Below are 17853 nucleotides of genomic sequence, written 5' to 3' on the forward strand. Positions count from 1 at the left end.
CTGGCACAGTTCATTCCAGATGGATGTTCTTCTTAGAGCGTTTCATGAAAACGCTTAAGGGATATGTGCGTCAAAAGGCACGTCCGGAGGGTAGCATGGCAGAAGGTTGGTTGGTATCAGAGTCCCTAGTGTACATTGGAGAGTGGCTACTTCGGCACGCTGCAAGAGATTTTGAGGATCGATTACAGAGGATTTTTTGTCGACTTGTTCGACGTGCAATGGTTCAAGATAATCCCGCCCCCACACCAGCCACAGCATCGCCGTCTACGCCAGGTTTTGCACGGCTGACTGTTCCTAGAAGCTACACACCTCTACCTACTCCGCCAGGAGCCACCCCACTCGACACTCCTCGCTTCGGGGCCCAGACGCCGGTGGAGACACCTGACGTCCGTACCCCCATCGACACGCCGCTAGAGACCCCTGCCGGGACACCCAGGTTCACGCGTCACCGGCCAGAGGGCTTGCCTTACTCCGTCGACATCAGCGGCGGCATCATCATGGATGATGACGGCAAGAAGGTGATCTCGCGCATGCGTGGTCTTTGCTCTCAGCTGTTTAGACACTATATACTAAACAAATGGAGTGAAGTACCAAGTGATTTAAAAAACAGAGTCATCAGCATACTTCATGATGAGTTTCCCGTTCCAACACGGGATCAGCGCTTCAATGAAGACCTGATGAAGATTCGAATGCGCGAATACTGCAAACACAAGCGTTCCGAAGTGCAAAAAGCAATCAAGAATGGGTGGAATAGGCCAGATTGGCTGGCCAAAGAAGATTGGAAGAATGCGAAGAAAGCAGCGCGCGAGAATCCCGACAAGTGGAAGCAACAAAAGGATGCAGCCAGAGCGCGAGTAGAGGCAGGGAGCTCGCACCACTTGGGGAGCGGTGGATGGGCATCATTTGAGGCCGATTTTGTAAGTCTTTTCACATTTCTCTTTATGCATGTTCGATAGTTTAGGGTTTATGAGTTTTTTAGTTCTAACATAATGAAATCTTTGTATGTTTTGACAGTGGTCGATGACAGGACGTGATCCCACACCGTACGAGCGTGAGTACGCAGGCAGGAAGGGCTTAAACGCCCTGATGGACATTCTCAGTTCTCGCGGCGGCATGGTTAGTATTAGGGTTTACTCTTTTTTATTTTTTGTATTGTTTTATAAATGTCGTTATATGTTTATACTTACTGAAAACTGTCTTATTGTCTTTTTTTGCAGAATCCGACAGATACGCCGCTTGGACGCGATGAGACGTCTGATTAGACGACGTCAGTTTAGCCGTAGCTAGATAGCATTAGTTTAGGGTTTCTCATAGCTTATGTATCATGAGACGGATTTTATACGTCTTTTTGAACCATGTATATTATTACATTTGTCACCGCAATTCCTTTTGCCAATCAATTCTTTATGCCTATGATGTTGTACAATTGTCATTATTACATTTGCCAATCAATTCAGTTTGTCTATGATGTGTACAATTGTCAATTTTGCAAACAATGCGTCTTGTGGGTGACTATTTTGGGTCTATTATTTACCTTTGCACTTTTTTTAAAAAGTGAATCAAGTACAATATGGTTGATGGGTGGCAGGGCATTCAATGCCCTGTCACCAAAAAAATATTCTCTCAGGCGTCGCTATAAGCGTCGCTATTTATGGCTCTGTAGCGTCGCTATATGCGTCGCTATACTCTTCTGTGAGAGCGTCGCTATAAGCGTCGCTATAAGCGTCGCTATAGGCGTCGCTATGAGCGTCTCTATATAGCGACGCCTATAGCGACGCCTATAGCGACACATATAGCGACGCTCTCGTAGCGACGCTTTTAGCGACGGTTATAGCGACGCTGGGGGTTATAAAAACCCAGTGTATTTCCGTCGCTAAGAGCGTCACAAGAGCACATAACCTCTTGTAGTGATGCATGCACCATCTCCACACCTTTGCATACATCATTGCAAACACCTGCAAATCTAGTACACAAATACCTACTTCCTCTGACTACCAAAAAACATGCTCAAGGCATACATTGTTGAGCTCAAAATGCAATCACGTTCCCCCTGAGCATCTGACCACATAGATCATACATCGGATCCTCCCACCTGTGAGCTAACTTGTAGCCAATACCACTCTCACATCCAAGAGCAAACCATGTGTGGAATCCTTGACACACAATAGACACCTACTACTGCTGAGGTCAAAATTAGTCCAAACAAACATCATCATTGCATCCAAAACATACCAAAACCCCAGATTACATCCTAACCTTACATAAATCGCATTCTGCATGCAAAAGTTACGCCAAAAACATTGTTTGGAGCCCAAAAAATGACCTGCAAAAATCAATTTTCCAAACCTACTGTAGTGTGGGTTGATTTGTAAGCACTAGAGAGCTTCTATAAGCTCTCTGTATGACTTCTCACCTATCCGAGCTCTCCAACAGTTTCTACAACCACAGCGTTGTGGATCCGCACCTGCGGCGCCTCCCCGACCAAGCTCTGATACCAATTGTGAAGGAATGGATCGTAGGCGTTCGTGCATGCAGCGAAGATAGATAGATAGATAGATAGAGAGAGCACGACACAAAGATGTGGAGTGGAGCTCCCAAATCTCACTATATGAGAACATTGTGAGAATGAGTGAGAGCTCCTTATTATTTGTATGTATAAAGAATAAAGAGATAAATGTGGGCGACCAAACACTAGTCGACAGACACAGACAAAGCACGGTGAGACATACCGCCTTTACGTAACATCTCTCTCCCTCTCTTTCTGTCTCTTTTCCTCTTCCTCTCTATCTCTCTCTTTCTCCCTCGCCCTCTGTTTCTCTCCCTCTCTCTCCGTCTTTCTCTCTCTATATCTCTCTTTCTCTTTCTCTCTTATCCTATCTCTCTCTCTTTCTCTCTATTCTCTCTCCCCCCCCCCCCCCCCCCCCTCTCTCTCAACCTATCTCTCTCTCCCTCTTTCTCTCTATCTCTTTCTCTCTTACCCTATCTCTATCTCTTTGTCTCTATTCTCTCTCTTCCTCTACCTCTCCCTTTCCCTTCCTCTCTCTCTCTCTCTCTCTCTCTCTCTCTCTCTCTCTCTCTCTCTCTCTCTCCATCTCTCTTCCCCTCTCTCTCTCTCTCTCTCTCTATCTATCTATCTCTTTGTTTCTCTTTCTCTCTTACCCTATCTCTTTCTCTTTGTCTCTATTCTCTCTCTCCCTCTACCTGTCTCTTTCCCTTCCTCTCTCTCTCTCTTTGCCCCTCTACCTCTCTCTTTCCCTTCCTCTCTCTCTCCCTCTTTCTCTCCATCTTCTTTTCCTCTCTCTCTCTCTCTCTCTCTCTCTCTCTTCCCTCTCTATCTCTCTCTTATCCTCTCTGTGTGTGTGTGTGTCTTTCTCTCTTACCCTATCTCTCTCTATTCTCTCTCTCTTTCTCTCTCTCCCTCTCTTTATCTCTCTCTCTCTCTCTCTCTCTCTCTCTCTCCCTCTCTCTCTCTCTCTCTCTCTCTCTCTAACTTTCACTATTTTGACACTACTCTAACATTCAACATTTCCCTCTCTCTCTACATTAGGATTTTTTTAACAATAACCATTAAATCATTCATAATCTCTCTATCTCCCTCTCTCTCTCTCTCTCTCTCTCTCTCTCTCTTTGTTAGTCATACACCAAGAAAACAACCAATTGTAGGGTGCTACCTACAAACTAATTGCATGCCAACAACAAGCATTATTATCGCGTGTTCACCAATGATCACGTGGAAAAAAGAAGGCTCTACTTTGCACACTAATTGTAAATCCCTACAAATGGACGAGGTATGCGCAATCGATGCAATTTTTCTATTTCCATTATTTTGTGTGTGTGTGTGTGTGTGGCGGGAAAAAACAATAGGGAAAGGGGGTGGGGTGGGGATATTAGGTATTTACCATGCGTTGAAGAGTTGGTTGCCAACGAGGTTGAGTGTCCAATGTCAGTCGTCGCAGATAGCCCGCATTCCAAAACCAGCTCCGCAATCGATCCGAATAGAATGTATGTGTGTGTGTGTGTGTGTGTGTGAGGGAGGGAGAAGGAGGGGAGAGATGGACAAGGGAGAGAGAGGTAGAGGGTGTGGGAGGTGGAGTAGGGAGGGGGGGGCTTGGTGTAGGTGTGATGGTGGAGAAGAGGGTAGAGTATGCCGCAAATACGTGGCATACTCTTCCCTTGTTTCTTTTTTAGGCGCCAGTGATTATTGCGGATATTATCACGTTGATTGCCTCATCTATTACATAACGTCATTTCAAACGAATACAAACATATCCAAGGCAGAATGGGGGCCGGGGGGTACAAACCACCCCCCTCTACCCTTAGATATCAATAATGTTTTTGATTATTTTTATGAGTACTTTTATTGTAGGACTTTTAGATTTTTTTAACGTGCATTTTTAATCTTCTTGTAAAATTTATTAAACCATTTAGTGAAAGTAATGATTGCACTTTGTTTTAAAAAAAATTTGTAGCACTCATTGCACTTTATTCTCTTTGAATTTCAAGTCATTTCTCTTGTTTTATTAAAATATGTATTTACACTATTTTCTCTAATTTATTATTTATTTTTTAGGACACATATGACAAAATATATATTTTTGAATTAAATCTCCTCTCTATTTCGGGCGTGTGCAGGATGTTGACTGGGATGATCGTGGCCCTCTGAACGGCCCTGAACTTGATCGGTGGCTCAAGGACAAACTCCCTTGTCCTTGCGCCAAGGGCAATAGGATAATCTCTCGCTTGAGATGCATTGCATTGGAGCACGTGGAGAACAAAGATATTTGGCATCCTCAAAAAAGGACTCAGAGAGATGAGAGCACCACACACCCCTCGCTTAAGGAGGTGCCCCATTGGTCTATGTTCGGTGGTGGTGCGCTGGTGTGCAAGGCCGAACAACACAGACAAGAGCTATTGGATGAATTGGGCACACCGCATGGTGATCCTCCCACTAGCTCTACTTTGACAACTCCTCCTTTGACATCTCACTCGCACTTTGAGGTAGAGGATGAGCACTCAGGGGGGTCACTTGAAAATTATGTGACTATCACGTGAGTGCAATAGAAGGGATTATTAAATTTCAATATTTCTCACATTTTTACATATAGAAGGGTACCTAAAATGGATTTGGAAATTTTTTTTACAAATTGAATGAAAACGCGTGTATTTTATTTGTCAAAAATTTACAGATAAGGAATATAATAAATAGTCCTTAAATGCACGCAATATTCACAACTTATACATAGTGACCTCCCTGAGGATGAGCACATGTTCGACATGTGTGATGAGTTATTGGCTCATGAATGCAATGTGTGCAAGGAGGATTGCCAGCCATGCACTCTACGGCAGCGACAACGGAGGACAAATTGCTGACGAGTGTCCGAATTGCTCAACGCATCGTTGGAAGTCCTTAACTTGCAACGGAAAATTGGTTGGAGCAATGCAAGTGTCGATTACTCCTTGGGTAAGTTTGTTATACGGCTTTTTATACACCTCTCTCGCTTCATGGTGCCTCCTTGCAATTGTATTAATACGCTTGTTTGTTGTAGTTTGATGGGCAAAATGTTGCCAAAAAATCACCAGATGCCTCTGGATCATCAATGAGCTAGATCGTTTGTCACTGCACTTGGCATAGAGTATGAGCGCATCCATGCATGCATCAGCGATTGCATACTATACCGCAATGAGCAAGCACATGCTACCTCATGTCTGTGCGGGGAAGCACGTTACAAGACCATAGTAAGCGGGGGTGCGGGTGCACCTACCCTGCAAGGTATTGAGACATTTTCCATTAATCCCTCGGATTCAACACATGTTTAAAAGTAGGTCTATCGTGGAGCTTCTCACTTGGCACACCAACCACCGCTCAAATGACGGAATGATGTGTGTCCTTGCCGATACACCTGCATGGAGGCACATCAAAACTAAATGGCGAGAGTTTGGGTTGGAGCCTCAACACTTGAGGCTTGGGCTACCAAGTGATGGTGTCGACCCCTTCGGCACTAAGTCTACTTGATGGAGAACTTGGCATGTGGTGATCGTCAACGATAATATTCCACCATCGGAAACAACCAAGAAGGAAAATATACTTATTTTCTTGCTTCTTCCAGGAAAGTACAAAGTGTAATATATTGACGTCTATGTACCTCAGCCCCTAGTCGACGAGTTGGAGGAGTTATGGAGAGGCATCCTTGTTGTAGATGTCTCACTTTGCAAAGGGGGGGAGAGAAGCCATTGTAATGGGAATCCTTATGTGGACAATGCACGACTATCATGGGCTTGGAAATATTTCTGGCATCTCCCTTTTCATTCTCTCTCCTTTTAGTTTAAAGCTTCTCTCTAACAATATGATATGTGTGCAGTGTTGTCCACATCAAGGTAACAATGCACATCCTAGTTGCGGACCATCATTGGTGACACAGAGGTCAAATGCCTTGCGCAAGGTAATCTATCCAAACAAACATCATTTCTTACCCCAAGGTCATAGTGGCAAGCACAAGGCTCTAACAAATGGGAAGGTGTCTCTAAAGATCACAATGGAAAATTGGGCAACCATTTGGGAAGAGAACTACAACAACAATCCGGCTTTGAGTACTCCACCAAAAGGTATGTCAAGGTATTCCATATTTTTAAAGCTTCCATATTGTAAGGACATAAAGATACAATACCTCTTGGATCCCATGCACATATTCAAGAATGTAACCCACACCCTGTGGGACACATTATTGGCAAGAAGGACTCATTGGGGGAGAGAGAGGATTTGAGGGTCTTGAAACGTCGCCTCCCTTGTGCTACTCTACATCGTACCCCCAATTGGAATATTGTTCTTCCTAAAGCACCATGGATGCTAGCCAGGGGAGAATTGGACAAAGTGAAGTGTACCATTGCCTTTATTTGCACACCAATAGGATACATGAGGTCTCCAAAAGGAGCTTTCACAAAAGAAAAGAAAGATGGAAGCATTCAATTGTAAGTATTGAAGTCCCATGATTGGTACACTATGCTTCAGGTAATGTCCCTTTATCCAGTCTAGGACACATAAGCTTTGTGTGTATGACTTGTTTCACTTTCCCTTCCTCTAATTTACATTGTAGTGCATTCTGCCGGTGAGTATGTGTAGCAAGAAAGTCAGGGATGCTATTCTTAAGCTTGGAGAGCTAGTAAGGTACACCACAAGACTCCACTCAGCTACACTTTTTTTATGTACACAATAACCTCAACTAGAACTTAGTGTATTCTTGTGTGTTTTCTTGCAGATTTGTGAGCTCCAAGGAAATTGAAATCTTCCATGTTGCCTCCATGATAACTCTTTTTGGATCTCTAACGCGATTGGCTCTTGCACGTTGTATACTTGACTGTTTCTTTTAAAAAATGTTTTAATGTAGCCCTCCAACCATTATCACAAAAATCGATCATTGGGGAAGTTTGGGAATCGAGCATGTAATGCATTCTCGATTTAGTGTGCATGATTGGGTTGTTGATCTCTGAAATTTACAAAACAATTCTTATACTCGAGTGTATAAGAATCTGAAGATGGCATCGAAACTCCCTGTCCTATGTTGTCCCGAAGTACACTTCGACATACTTTACTCTTTAGTAATGCCCATGTGTGTATAGCATGTGTGCATCAATATCCTCATCCTTTGCGTCTGCAATGGCACATTGTCATGCTTCTTTGTGGGCATTTGATGAAAGACAGGAATTTGCATGAAATTTTGAAGTTTTGTCAAACTTATGAACAAGGTTAACAGCTCCTATGTCAGAAATTAAGAGGACGGAAGTGTATGCTTTATGTGGTTTGATATGCCAAAAGGGTTCTAGATTGGTCTGACAAGGTAGTGGGTGACAAAGGTTCAAAGTGCTAGTTTTAGGCTTGAATATGAAGTGCTAAAGAAGCAGGTCTAGACGGTTCATGAAACAGAGACACGTTGCCCAAGTTATGGCAGCTTGAAGTTGAAGGTGTTTGTAGATCTGAGATGGACAGGCTAGGCAATGCCAGATAGTCTAAGCTAGTTTGGAGTTGTAGGTGTATAGTGCTCGATTTATGGAGCATGTTGGTCTTTTTAGATTGGCAATCTAAGTCCCAGATGCCAGAATATGGTCAGTCAAACTTTGACCAGGGGCCAGGTTTCTATCGGTTTGGTCGCCTTGGTTGATGTTCCATCTGATGATTTGGAGCTTTTCCATGAATTTTATGCATTCTATGTGATATATGGAGCTAGCCAAGAGTTAATGTGCATCGATTGGGGTCCGCATGGGCAAGTTATAACAGTTGAAACTTGACGATGGTGGTCGACTAGGAGGAATCTGGCATTTTTTTCCTTTTTGGATGGCTTGATCGATGGACCCCAATAGGTTTGAATTTGGCAAGATCGGGCGTGATAGAATAAGGCAATGCAAGCTCCAAGGGGGGCTTTATGGAGTGGTGATCAGGGCCTGGACCAGCAAGTGGCATGAGGAAGAACTTTGGAACATAACCAATTTCTTGGTGGATTTTGAGTGGAAATCTGGGAAGCTCAAGGGGGAGATGCTCTGGAAGTGGCCACATGGCATTGGGTATGATCCCACATGGGAAAATAGTTCCTAGGTGTTCATGGTATATATCATGGGGGCTACCCCCTACTCAAGCAACGAGGTGAGGAGCTTGAGCTCCACAGTGATGGTGCTATCTGGTGGGCTCTGCTCGCATGAGGAAGGAGGCGCTCTTGGCGCAGGCATGCGACAGTGGGCTAAACCTGGCGGCTTTGGTGGTGTTTCAAGGTCAAGGTAGCCATTGGCAGTGGCGGTGGGGCCAGGTTCGGTTGCTGACACAGCACCCCACAGGGGTTTGTTTATACGCCTGTAAGGGCCCATCCCTTTTGAGAAGGAGCTTGGGAGCACCGACGATGCACATAAGGGGTGGCCCATGCACAACTTGGAGGACAAGTAAGGGCCAAGAGTAGCAAGCGGCTTACACACACCATGCAAAGCTAAATAAAGAAGTAGCCAAAAATAGGAAGAAAAAAGTACACACGCCCAAAGAGGGGCCCGTTTTTGAACACGGTGGGTTGTTTTTTTGGGGAAAAGAAAAAGTTAGAGAAGGGGAAGAAGGGATAGCGTGAGGAGGAGAAGGAAGAGGGATTGGAGGGAGAAGCAAGGAGGAAGCAGGAAGAGCTCGACTCTCTTGATCTTTCCTTCTCTCTCTATCTCTCCCTCAACGACAAAGGCTTAGAAGAGGCAACGAGAGAAGGACGGGAAGAGCATAAGCAAGGGGAAGAGGAGGACAAAGCTCCCACTTTTTTTCTTTCTCTCCCTCTTTCTCTATCGAACTTGAGGAGATTAGGCTTGGGCAATTTATAAAAAGCGGGGTGAATCTCGTCCGAGCAGAAAGTCAAAGGAATTTTTCTTATAAATTTTGATAGGCAAGGGAGCTAAGAAGGATGAAGTTTAGGTGGTAGTTTATGGATTGTTTTCATTCCTATTTGGGTTATCTGATTAGGGGATTGCAAATAATCATGTCTACCTTGAGTCCCTCATCGAGGAGTTGGAGGAGTAATGGAGAGGCATCCCAATTGTATTTGTTCACTTCCGAAGGAGAGGAGAGAGGCCATTGTGAGGGGAATCCGTATGTGGAATATCATACGACTATCCTGGGCTTGGAGAGATTTTTGGTATGTTATATTCATTCCCCTCTCTTTACACCATTTGAAGTTTGAAGCTTTTCTCTAATGATGTGCTATGAATGCAGGGTTTTCCACATTGGGCCATAATGCATGTCCTACTTGTGGACCATCATTTCTTTCCCCTTCATAGCAAATACAAGGCTCCAACAAATGGAAAGATGCCACTAAAATGTACGATGGCAATTTGGGAAACTATTTGGGAAGAGCACTTCAATAGTGATCTAGCCCCGACTACTCCACCAAAAGGTATGTCAAGGTACTCCATATTATTAAGGCTTCCATATTGGAAGGACTTAAAAAAAGACTCTTTGGGGGCAAGGGAGGATTTGAGGGCCTTGAACCGTCTCCTTGCCTCTGCTACTCCACGTCAAGCCCCCCATGGGAAGCTTGTGTTTCCTAAGCACCATGGATGCTAACCAAAGATGAGCTAGATCAAGTGAAGGGTTGCATTGCATCTATTCACACACCAGTGGGATACATTAGGTCTCTAAAGGGAGCTTTCACAAAACTAAAGAAAGGTGGAAGAGTTCAATTGTATGAGTTGAAGTTCCATGATTGGCACAAGATGTTACGGGTAATTCTTTCTCTCTTTTTTTATCATCTCCCTCATTTCACATATATATTGATTTGGATGTATCTCGTTTACTATTTTGACATTGTGGTCCATTTTGTCGGTGAGTATGTGCATATGCCGGGACAAAAAAGTGAGGTAAGCTATTTTCAAACTATGAGAATTAGTAAGGTACATCACATCTCCACTCAACTAAACTTTTCTATGTACACTATATCCTTAACAAACACTTAATCTACTCTTGTGTGCTAGCTTGTAGATTTGTAAGCTCCAAAGAAGTTAAAATAGATGTCAATCATGCTGCTCAAACACTTGTTGTGGAAACCTTGTATTCCATTGAGGATGCATTTCCTCGATCTGTTATTATTAGCGAGATCCACCTCTTGGTTCACATAGTTGAGGAGATCGCTATATGTGAAGTAGTGCATGCATGATGGATGTTCTTTTTAGAGAGGTTTTTAAAGACTCAAAGATTTTGTGCGGTTACGGTCCCATCCAGAGGCATGCATGGCTGAAGGATGGATCGTTCAAGAGACACGTGCAAGAGATGGCTGAAGGATGGATCGTGCAAGAGACATTTGTTTATATTTTAGAGTATTTGGCATAAGTTGATCCCTCAATGCCTCACATGAGGAGGATGCAAGGATGAATTCACACTTGCCAAGTGGAAAGGAAAAATTAATTAACATGGATATGGATCTATCTCGAGTGGTCAATAACTTTTGCATCCTCAATGCCAAGGCTATGATCAAGTGGGTGGACTTGTGGACAATAGCAAAGGCAAGGTGTTTGTTGGAGAGGGAAGCATAGAAGCAAGCACATGGAGGTAGGAGGGCACCCCCAATGCGTAGGCGTTGATACCTTGCATGTTTCCCAGACCTCATTAGTACTGAGTGGATTCATAAGAGAATGACCGAAGCAAAATCACTTGAAAAAGAACTCAACTACAAAAAATGGGAGTATGCATGAGGTTGCGTACCAAAGGAAGAGTACTCATAATACTTAAACCATATCACATAGTTTTTTGTTGATTTTATCTTTGTAATCGATAATAATTTTTTTGATTTTATAGTGCCTTTCCTTTAACTCAATGTGGTCAAAGGGTCAACACTTTCGTACATGCCACATTTACGTACGAGCGTCGAACCACTATGGATTGTTGTATCATGGGCAACTTTGACATAGATGGTTGATGAAGCCAAGTATTGTGGGACTATTGAATTGATACTAAAGGTCAACCTTTCATACCTTCATCTTCGAGTGCAAGTGGTTTGCAAATGTGTCTAGATGGAGGCATGAGAATGGCCTCTACATGGTGGAATCTAGTGTACATCACATGGGGAGGTATGGAAATTTAGTTTTTTCATTCAATTGTGAGCATGTGAGTGATTATCCTATTTACCCGTATTTGCTTGTAACATTAATTATACCAATGTTACTCACTTTCAACTTCTCTTGTAGAAGGTCATCTATATCCCAGCAATCCACCAACCCTCCAAAAAATTGGTTTGTAGTTCTTGTATAACCTTGAGGGAGAACCATTTTTCCTACTAATGAAGTGGAGACCATCTTTGACCCTCTCCCACCTACTACTTTGGATGAGGGGGAGATAGAGGTGAAAGAGATCGAAGATTCAAGTCCCACGGGCACCGCAAGTCTTAGCCAGGATGATTGCCATGATGATGATGATTCTGAGATGGAGGATGACAAATTTGAAGATGATGAAGCCCACACATCCACAAACAACAATTTTATTTCTCTCTTGATTGATTTAGGAGCCATGGGCTTATAATTGGATGGTGCTTCTTGTAGAGATCTTTTGGAAGATGATTCATAAACATTTTGTATACTTTTAGTTATGAATTTTTTATGTTGTGTCATCCATTCATCTCTCTCTCTCTCTCTCTCTCTCTCCCCTCCTCTTTCTCTCTCTAACTTTGTGAAGCTGTTAAGTATGGAGCCTGATTTACCCTTGTAATTTTCTGTGGTAAAAGCGCACATTTGTAAGGCCCCCATTATGAGGAGAAGCCATCGTGCATGAAGGAAAATCACTCACCGAAAACCAAAATTTTAACGGACAAGAATCAGGGGCATATTATGGCCGGACGGCGGTCGGAAAGTGGTCGGAAAACAACCGGTCGGTTGGCCGGTGGCCGGTAGTCAATGGCCGATGGCCGGTGGTCAGAAGTCAATGGCCGGTCGCCGGTGGTCAAAAGTCAATGGCCGGTGGCCAGTGACCAAATTCAAAAGCGGACTTGTCTTCTCAAGGGCGGCCACACATGGGCGGATTGGAGGGTCCGATTTGGACTTATTCGCACAAGGGCGGCTACACATGGTTGTCTCTCATAAGAGAGGGCAGCCCTTTTGGCCTATAAAAGGAGGCCATTTCTACACACATTTCATAGTGTGAAGTTAATGCAACAAGGTGAGTGTGAGGTGGTGAGAGTGAAGCAAGGCGGGAGCTCTATCAAGGGTTTAATCCCTTTGTAAACTACTTCTTCTTTTGAAGTGCTAAAGCCATTGAGTGGCTGCTTTCCCGTGGACGTAGCCCACATTGGGTGAACCACGTATATCGTGTGTACTCTCTCTCTCTCTCTCTACTCTATAATCTCTTGTGTGTGAAATCTATCTCTCTCCATTAAGTAAACTACTCAAAAATCTATTTAGCTACGTCTTATTTCCTAACAGAAGCATGCTAAATTATGTTGATCAAGTGGGTGTAATTAATTTAATTGATGATAAAATATCTATAATTTTTTGAAACAATTATTTATGAAAAATAACTCTTCAGTCTATCATGCTGAAAGCTGAAAAATGTGGGCTCCAAAGGGGCAGTGAGCAAACAATGCCAAGATTACCTTCAAAACAAGGACGCTTTGTTTAATGAAGGTCTTTCTGGTTCATCACAAGGCATGCCATCCCCAAGCTTCGAGGGTGTAGGTAGAAGACAAGGGGTTCCAATTATAAAACAGACTTGATTGTGTTTCTCTATAACGGGATGAATCGGTTGTCTTAGTTTGTGACAGCCAATCCAAAACATGATGGATGGATGCCAAGGAGGACGCTCCTATGAGCATATGCAAAGTCCAAGAAAGTAGTACCCATGCCTCGATAGAAGATGTCGTCCATGTTTGGCTTCTCATCTCTGATGGTGCTTGCTTTACATGGAAGCACATGCACGTAGCCATTGTTTCATGTTTTAATATCATTTTTTTCATTTTACTAAAATTTTATAAAATGTTCTTTAATTTTTATTCACAAGCAAAAAAGAGGGAAACACCAAAATTTGAATTTTTAAGCGCTAAAGTGGGGTTTTGTAAGAGTGGCAATCATAGCGACAATACTGTCAGTAATAAAAGCGGTAATAATGGCGGTAATATTTGAAATACAAAAAAATGCCCCCCGCCCCCTCCCTCTTCTTTGGCCAGCCCGTATTGGACTCTCTCTCTACAAAACGTGGTAAAAGGTTACGGTAAACATTTTGAGATTTTCAATGTGTTTGAAGTGGCATAGCTGTCGGTTAAGATACTTCTTTTGAACGTTGATACATAAGCACACATTATGAACGTTGATACATAAGCACACATTATGGAGTTGGTGTAAACTACATGAAATTTTCAGCATGCTTTTCTTCTTTGTATAGATTATTTTCTTGTTTTGGTCTAATTATACAATGTACACACATAGTTAGAGGGGATATCTTATGTATGTGCACACGTACTTTGAGAGAGAGAGAGAGAGAGAGAGAGAGAGAGAGAGAGAGAGAGAGAGAGAGAGAGAGAGAGAGAGAGAGAGAGAGATGTATAATATCTTATTCGAGTGATTTCTCTTTTATGTTAGGATGGTGCAAAGAATGTTGTTTGTGATGCCACACTTCACACAAGGGAGGAGACACCTGTCAAGAAATCAAAGAAGAGGTGTTGTGCAAAAGACAGTTCCTCTATCGAGCAAGTGGTGGAGATTCAAGTCGAGGACAACATAACGGATAGTAGTAATGATGCCTCTACTGCTTCCAAGATTGATGATAAAGATTTTGAGGTAAAAAAAGAACTTCGTAGGCTTGCATGGAATCCTTCTTGGGCTGGAAGTAGGGGTCCATTTGAATGGGCTGAATTTGATCTTGTTAGTACTAGGATGTTTTGTAAATAATGCAAGCATGTCAATAGCTTGTGCAATAAGTTTGGTAAGGACATATCTACTAATGCCCAGCATAGTGCCTTTACCAAGCATTCAGGTACTAAAAACCATAGAGATGCGCACTATATGTTTGGAAAAAAATGAGATAACCATCGAAGATGGGGTTGAAAAGCATCAAGATGTTGCAATGGTGAGTTCCAAACAATTGTCTGCTGCCATGTTTCCAAGGAGGGTTTGTCTTTTGATAAGTTTACTTCTACTCTTGATTTACTTGAGTTTTGTGATTGTCCAAACTTGATGAGAGATTCATATCAATGATAAAGCATGTAGCTCTTTTGTGCACTTTATTAGTGAGGACTTGATGACAAAAATATTGTTGCGTCTACAAGCTTGAAACTTTTATGTCATAATGATGGATAAATCAATAGATATAGCCACATGCAAGCGTATGATTGTCTATGCGTCCTTGATAGAGGATTCCAAGCTTGTTATAGTTTTTTTGGTACTCTTAGAGGTTGCAGAAGGTACTTCTAAGAATTTGCATGAACATGCAAGTTTCTTTTTGAATGAGTTGCAACTTGATAGATAAAAAATGATATGTATTGGAACTATGGTGCATCTGCAATGGTAGGAAGGCACAATGGGGCGGTTACTCATTTTAAATGAGGAAACCCTTACATGAATTCAATTCTTTGTATTGTACATCGAGCTACTTTTATGCTTGGTTGATGTTGTGGAAGAAGACAATGCTTATGCACATTATATTGATCAAATTGTGAATGAGATTGCATCCACTTTTATTAAGAGCTCCAATAGAAGTGCTAAATTGGTAGATCTTGAAGCTGAATTTGGATGTGCAATGTTGCAAATGAGCTGCATTCATAAAGTGCATTGGTTAAGCAGAACTATGTGTGTGCACAAGGTATGTGACTCTTGAAGCGGTTCTCGTCTTTTTGAAGGAGCATAACTCTTTTCTCTTTGACAAGGTAAAAGACTTTCAATTTGTGTATAGCTTACACTTTATGGCTGACATCTTGCAACAGATAACGATAATATTTTTGAGCACTTTTGTTGAAATAGCCTCTATAGTTGGTTTGATTGAATCAGAGATGCGGTTGATTGCTTCACAATTTATAGAAGTTCTTGTCATTGATGTTAATGCTTTTGTGCTTGATGGCTTGGATTATCCTATGATTCCAGATTATGGACCACATAATGGACAAGTTGCTACTCTTCGTGCCTCTATGCAGGGAAACATGTATAGATCTGTTGAGGTTGAAAGAGAAAAATGTGGTAAGGATATGGATGCTGCTATTTCTTTTTCGAAGCAATTTTCACAATTCATTTTTGCTAATTTGTGACAACAATTTCTTGATATGGGTTTATTGAGTTCTTTCAAAGCTTTATCTCCATGTTTTTTTCCGATTGGCATTGCATATCAAAACTTTGAATATGATATGATCAATAAACGTTTGTCAATGGTGAGCCAAAGGTCTTGCATAAGGATACTATAGAGTGCCTCTAGTTCGTAAATTGAATGCAAAAAGAGAGTATGATGTCTTTAGAGAGAAATCACCTTATAAGTGGAAGGGTAAGGGTTTAAAAGATGTATGGCTCTCTATTGGTAGAAATCCTACCACTAGAGAGAAATATCAACCCTCTTGAAACTAGCAGAGTTTTCCATGCTATAATGTGCAAGTGCAGCTGCTTTCAAACGTGGTTTTAGTGTCCTGAATCTTATCAAGACTCAATTGTGTAGCCATTTGAGTACTCGCAATTTGGACACTCTTATGCGTGTATCCATTGAAGATCTTATGCATTTGAGGATGCCATTAATTTTGGAGAAATAGAGAAAAGACAAGTCGCCATCTCTTGAGCGAGTCCAAAAGGTAGTGTCTTGAAAGTGTTATTGGGTATTTGTATAATTGATTAGCTAGCAACATGCATTGATTGAACCAATCTTACTATCAACTATTCTTATATGCAGGATGAATGGAATTTTCATGAATGATTGATGCATATTTCTTGGAGGACTGATGCCTTGTTGGTTGTGAGATTGCTTGTCATGTTTAGTTTTGGTTATTCCAGGAGAGTTTATGGTTGGACAACCATGATGGTTATGTATGACAAAGTGTGTGGTAGCTTATGATGCTTTATAACAGAGTATGTCGCAGGTTTTTCCTGGTTAAACATGTGGCTACTTTTGGTTATTACAAGCGACTTTATGGTTGGACAACCATGGTTATGTATGGTCAAGCCTAGGGTAGCTTATGATGCTTTATGGCAAAGTATGTGGAAGATTTTTGTTGGTTAAACAAGTGGCAGGTTATGGTTTGGTTTGGTTGGTGATATGGCTTGATGATGCATGCACAAGTGATGTTAACTACTTATCAATATTATGAGTGATATATAATATTCACTACAAGAGGTGTTAAAGCTTAGCAACACTTGTTGTGCGATGTTCAAAATTAGCGACGTCGCTATATGTCTCTCTATATAGTGGCACATATAGCAACACAACTATAGATGTCAATAGTTTGAGTAAAAATTACCTGCAAATGCCAAAACTCAGATCTAGATCTGGTTTTGGCGCTCTTGTGCAAGCAAACGCAGGTAACTCCCTCACCTTCCACACACACACACACACACACACACACACACACACACACACACACACACACACATATGAGGAGATAAGGGAGAGCTAAGTATGCTCCTTCCCTCTCCTCTCTCTCATGCCTCCTTCCCTTCTTTTCCTTCTTCTTCCCTCACACACACACATTAATACATATACACACACACACACACACACACACACATATATATATATATATAATAGAGAGAGGGGGGGGGGAGCTGATTGTTTATTTCATTGTAATTTTGATCTTTTTGATTTCCTTTCTTTGTCCAACTCAGCCTGGAACTGTGTTTCTCTGCTTAGGAGTTCTTGAACCTCCATTTGTAGCTGCTTATTTATTCCTCTCACTTTTAGTGTTTCTTCTTTTGCATATGCTAGGTCCATCTCCACAGGCTACTAAAAGCCTTTTGACATTCGAATTGGAACTTTATATGCTCTAAATGTTCTTCAATGTCAAAGGATTGCATTAGAAAGAGGATGGCGTCTAGGAGGCCCTCTTTATTTTCCATGAGATTATGGAGGTGATTAATATTTTTTGGTTTCACTACAAGAGGTTGTGTGCACTTGTGACTTTTTTAGCGACGGAAATAAATTGGGTTTTTATACTCCCCGGCGTCGCTAAGACCGTCGCTATGGGAACGTCGTTATTTGCGTCGCTATCTGCATTTATATATAGCGATGGTCATAGCGACGCAGATAGCGATAATTACATGCCTTCTATAGCGACGCTCATAGCGACGTTGCAAAACCTTATATAGCAATGCATATAGCGATGCCCGAGAGTAAATTTTTTTGGGTGTCAGGGCATTCACCCATCAACCATATTGAATGTTTCAATGATAGCAAAC

Source organism: Adiantum capillus-veneris, chromosome 20 (genome assembly GCF_014529385.1).
Source record: "Adiantum capillus-veneris isolate H3 chromosome 20, ASM1452938v2, whole genome shotgun sequence".
NCBI classification, from domain to species: Eukaryota; Viridiplantae; Streptophyta; class Polypodiopsida; order Polypodiales; family Pteridaceae; genus Adiantum; species Adiantum capillus-veneris.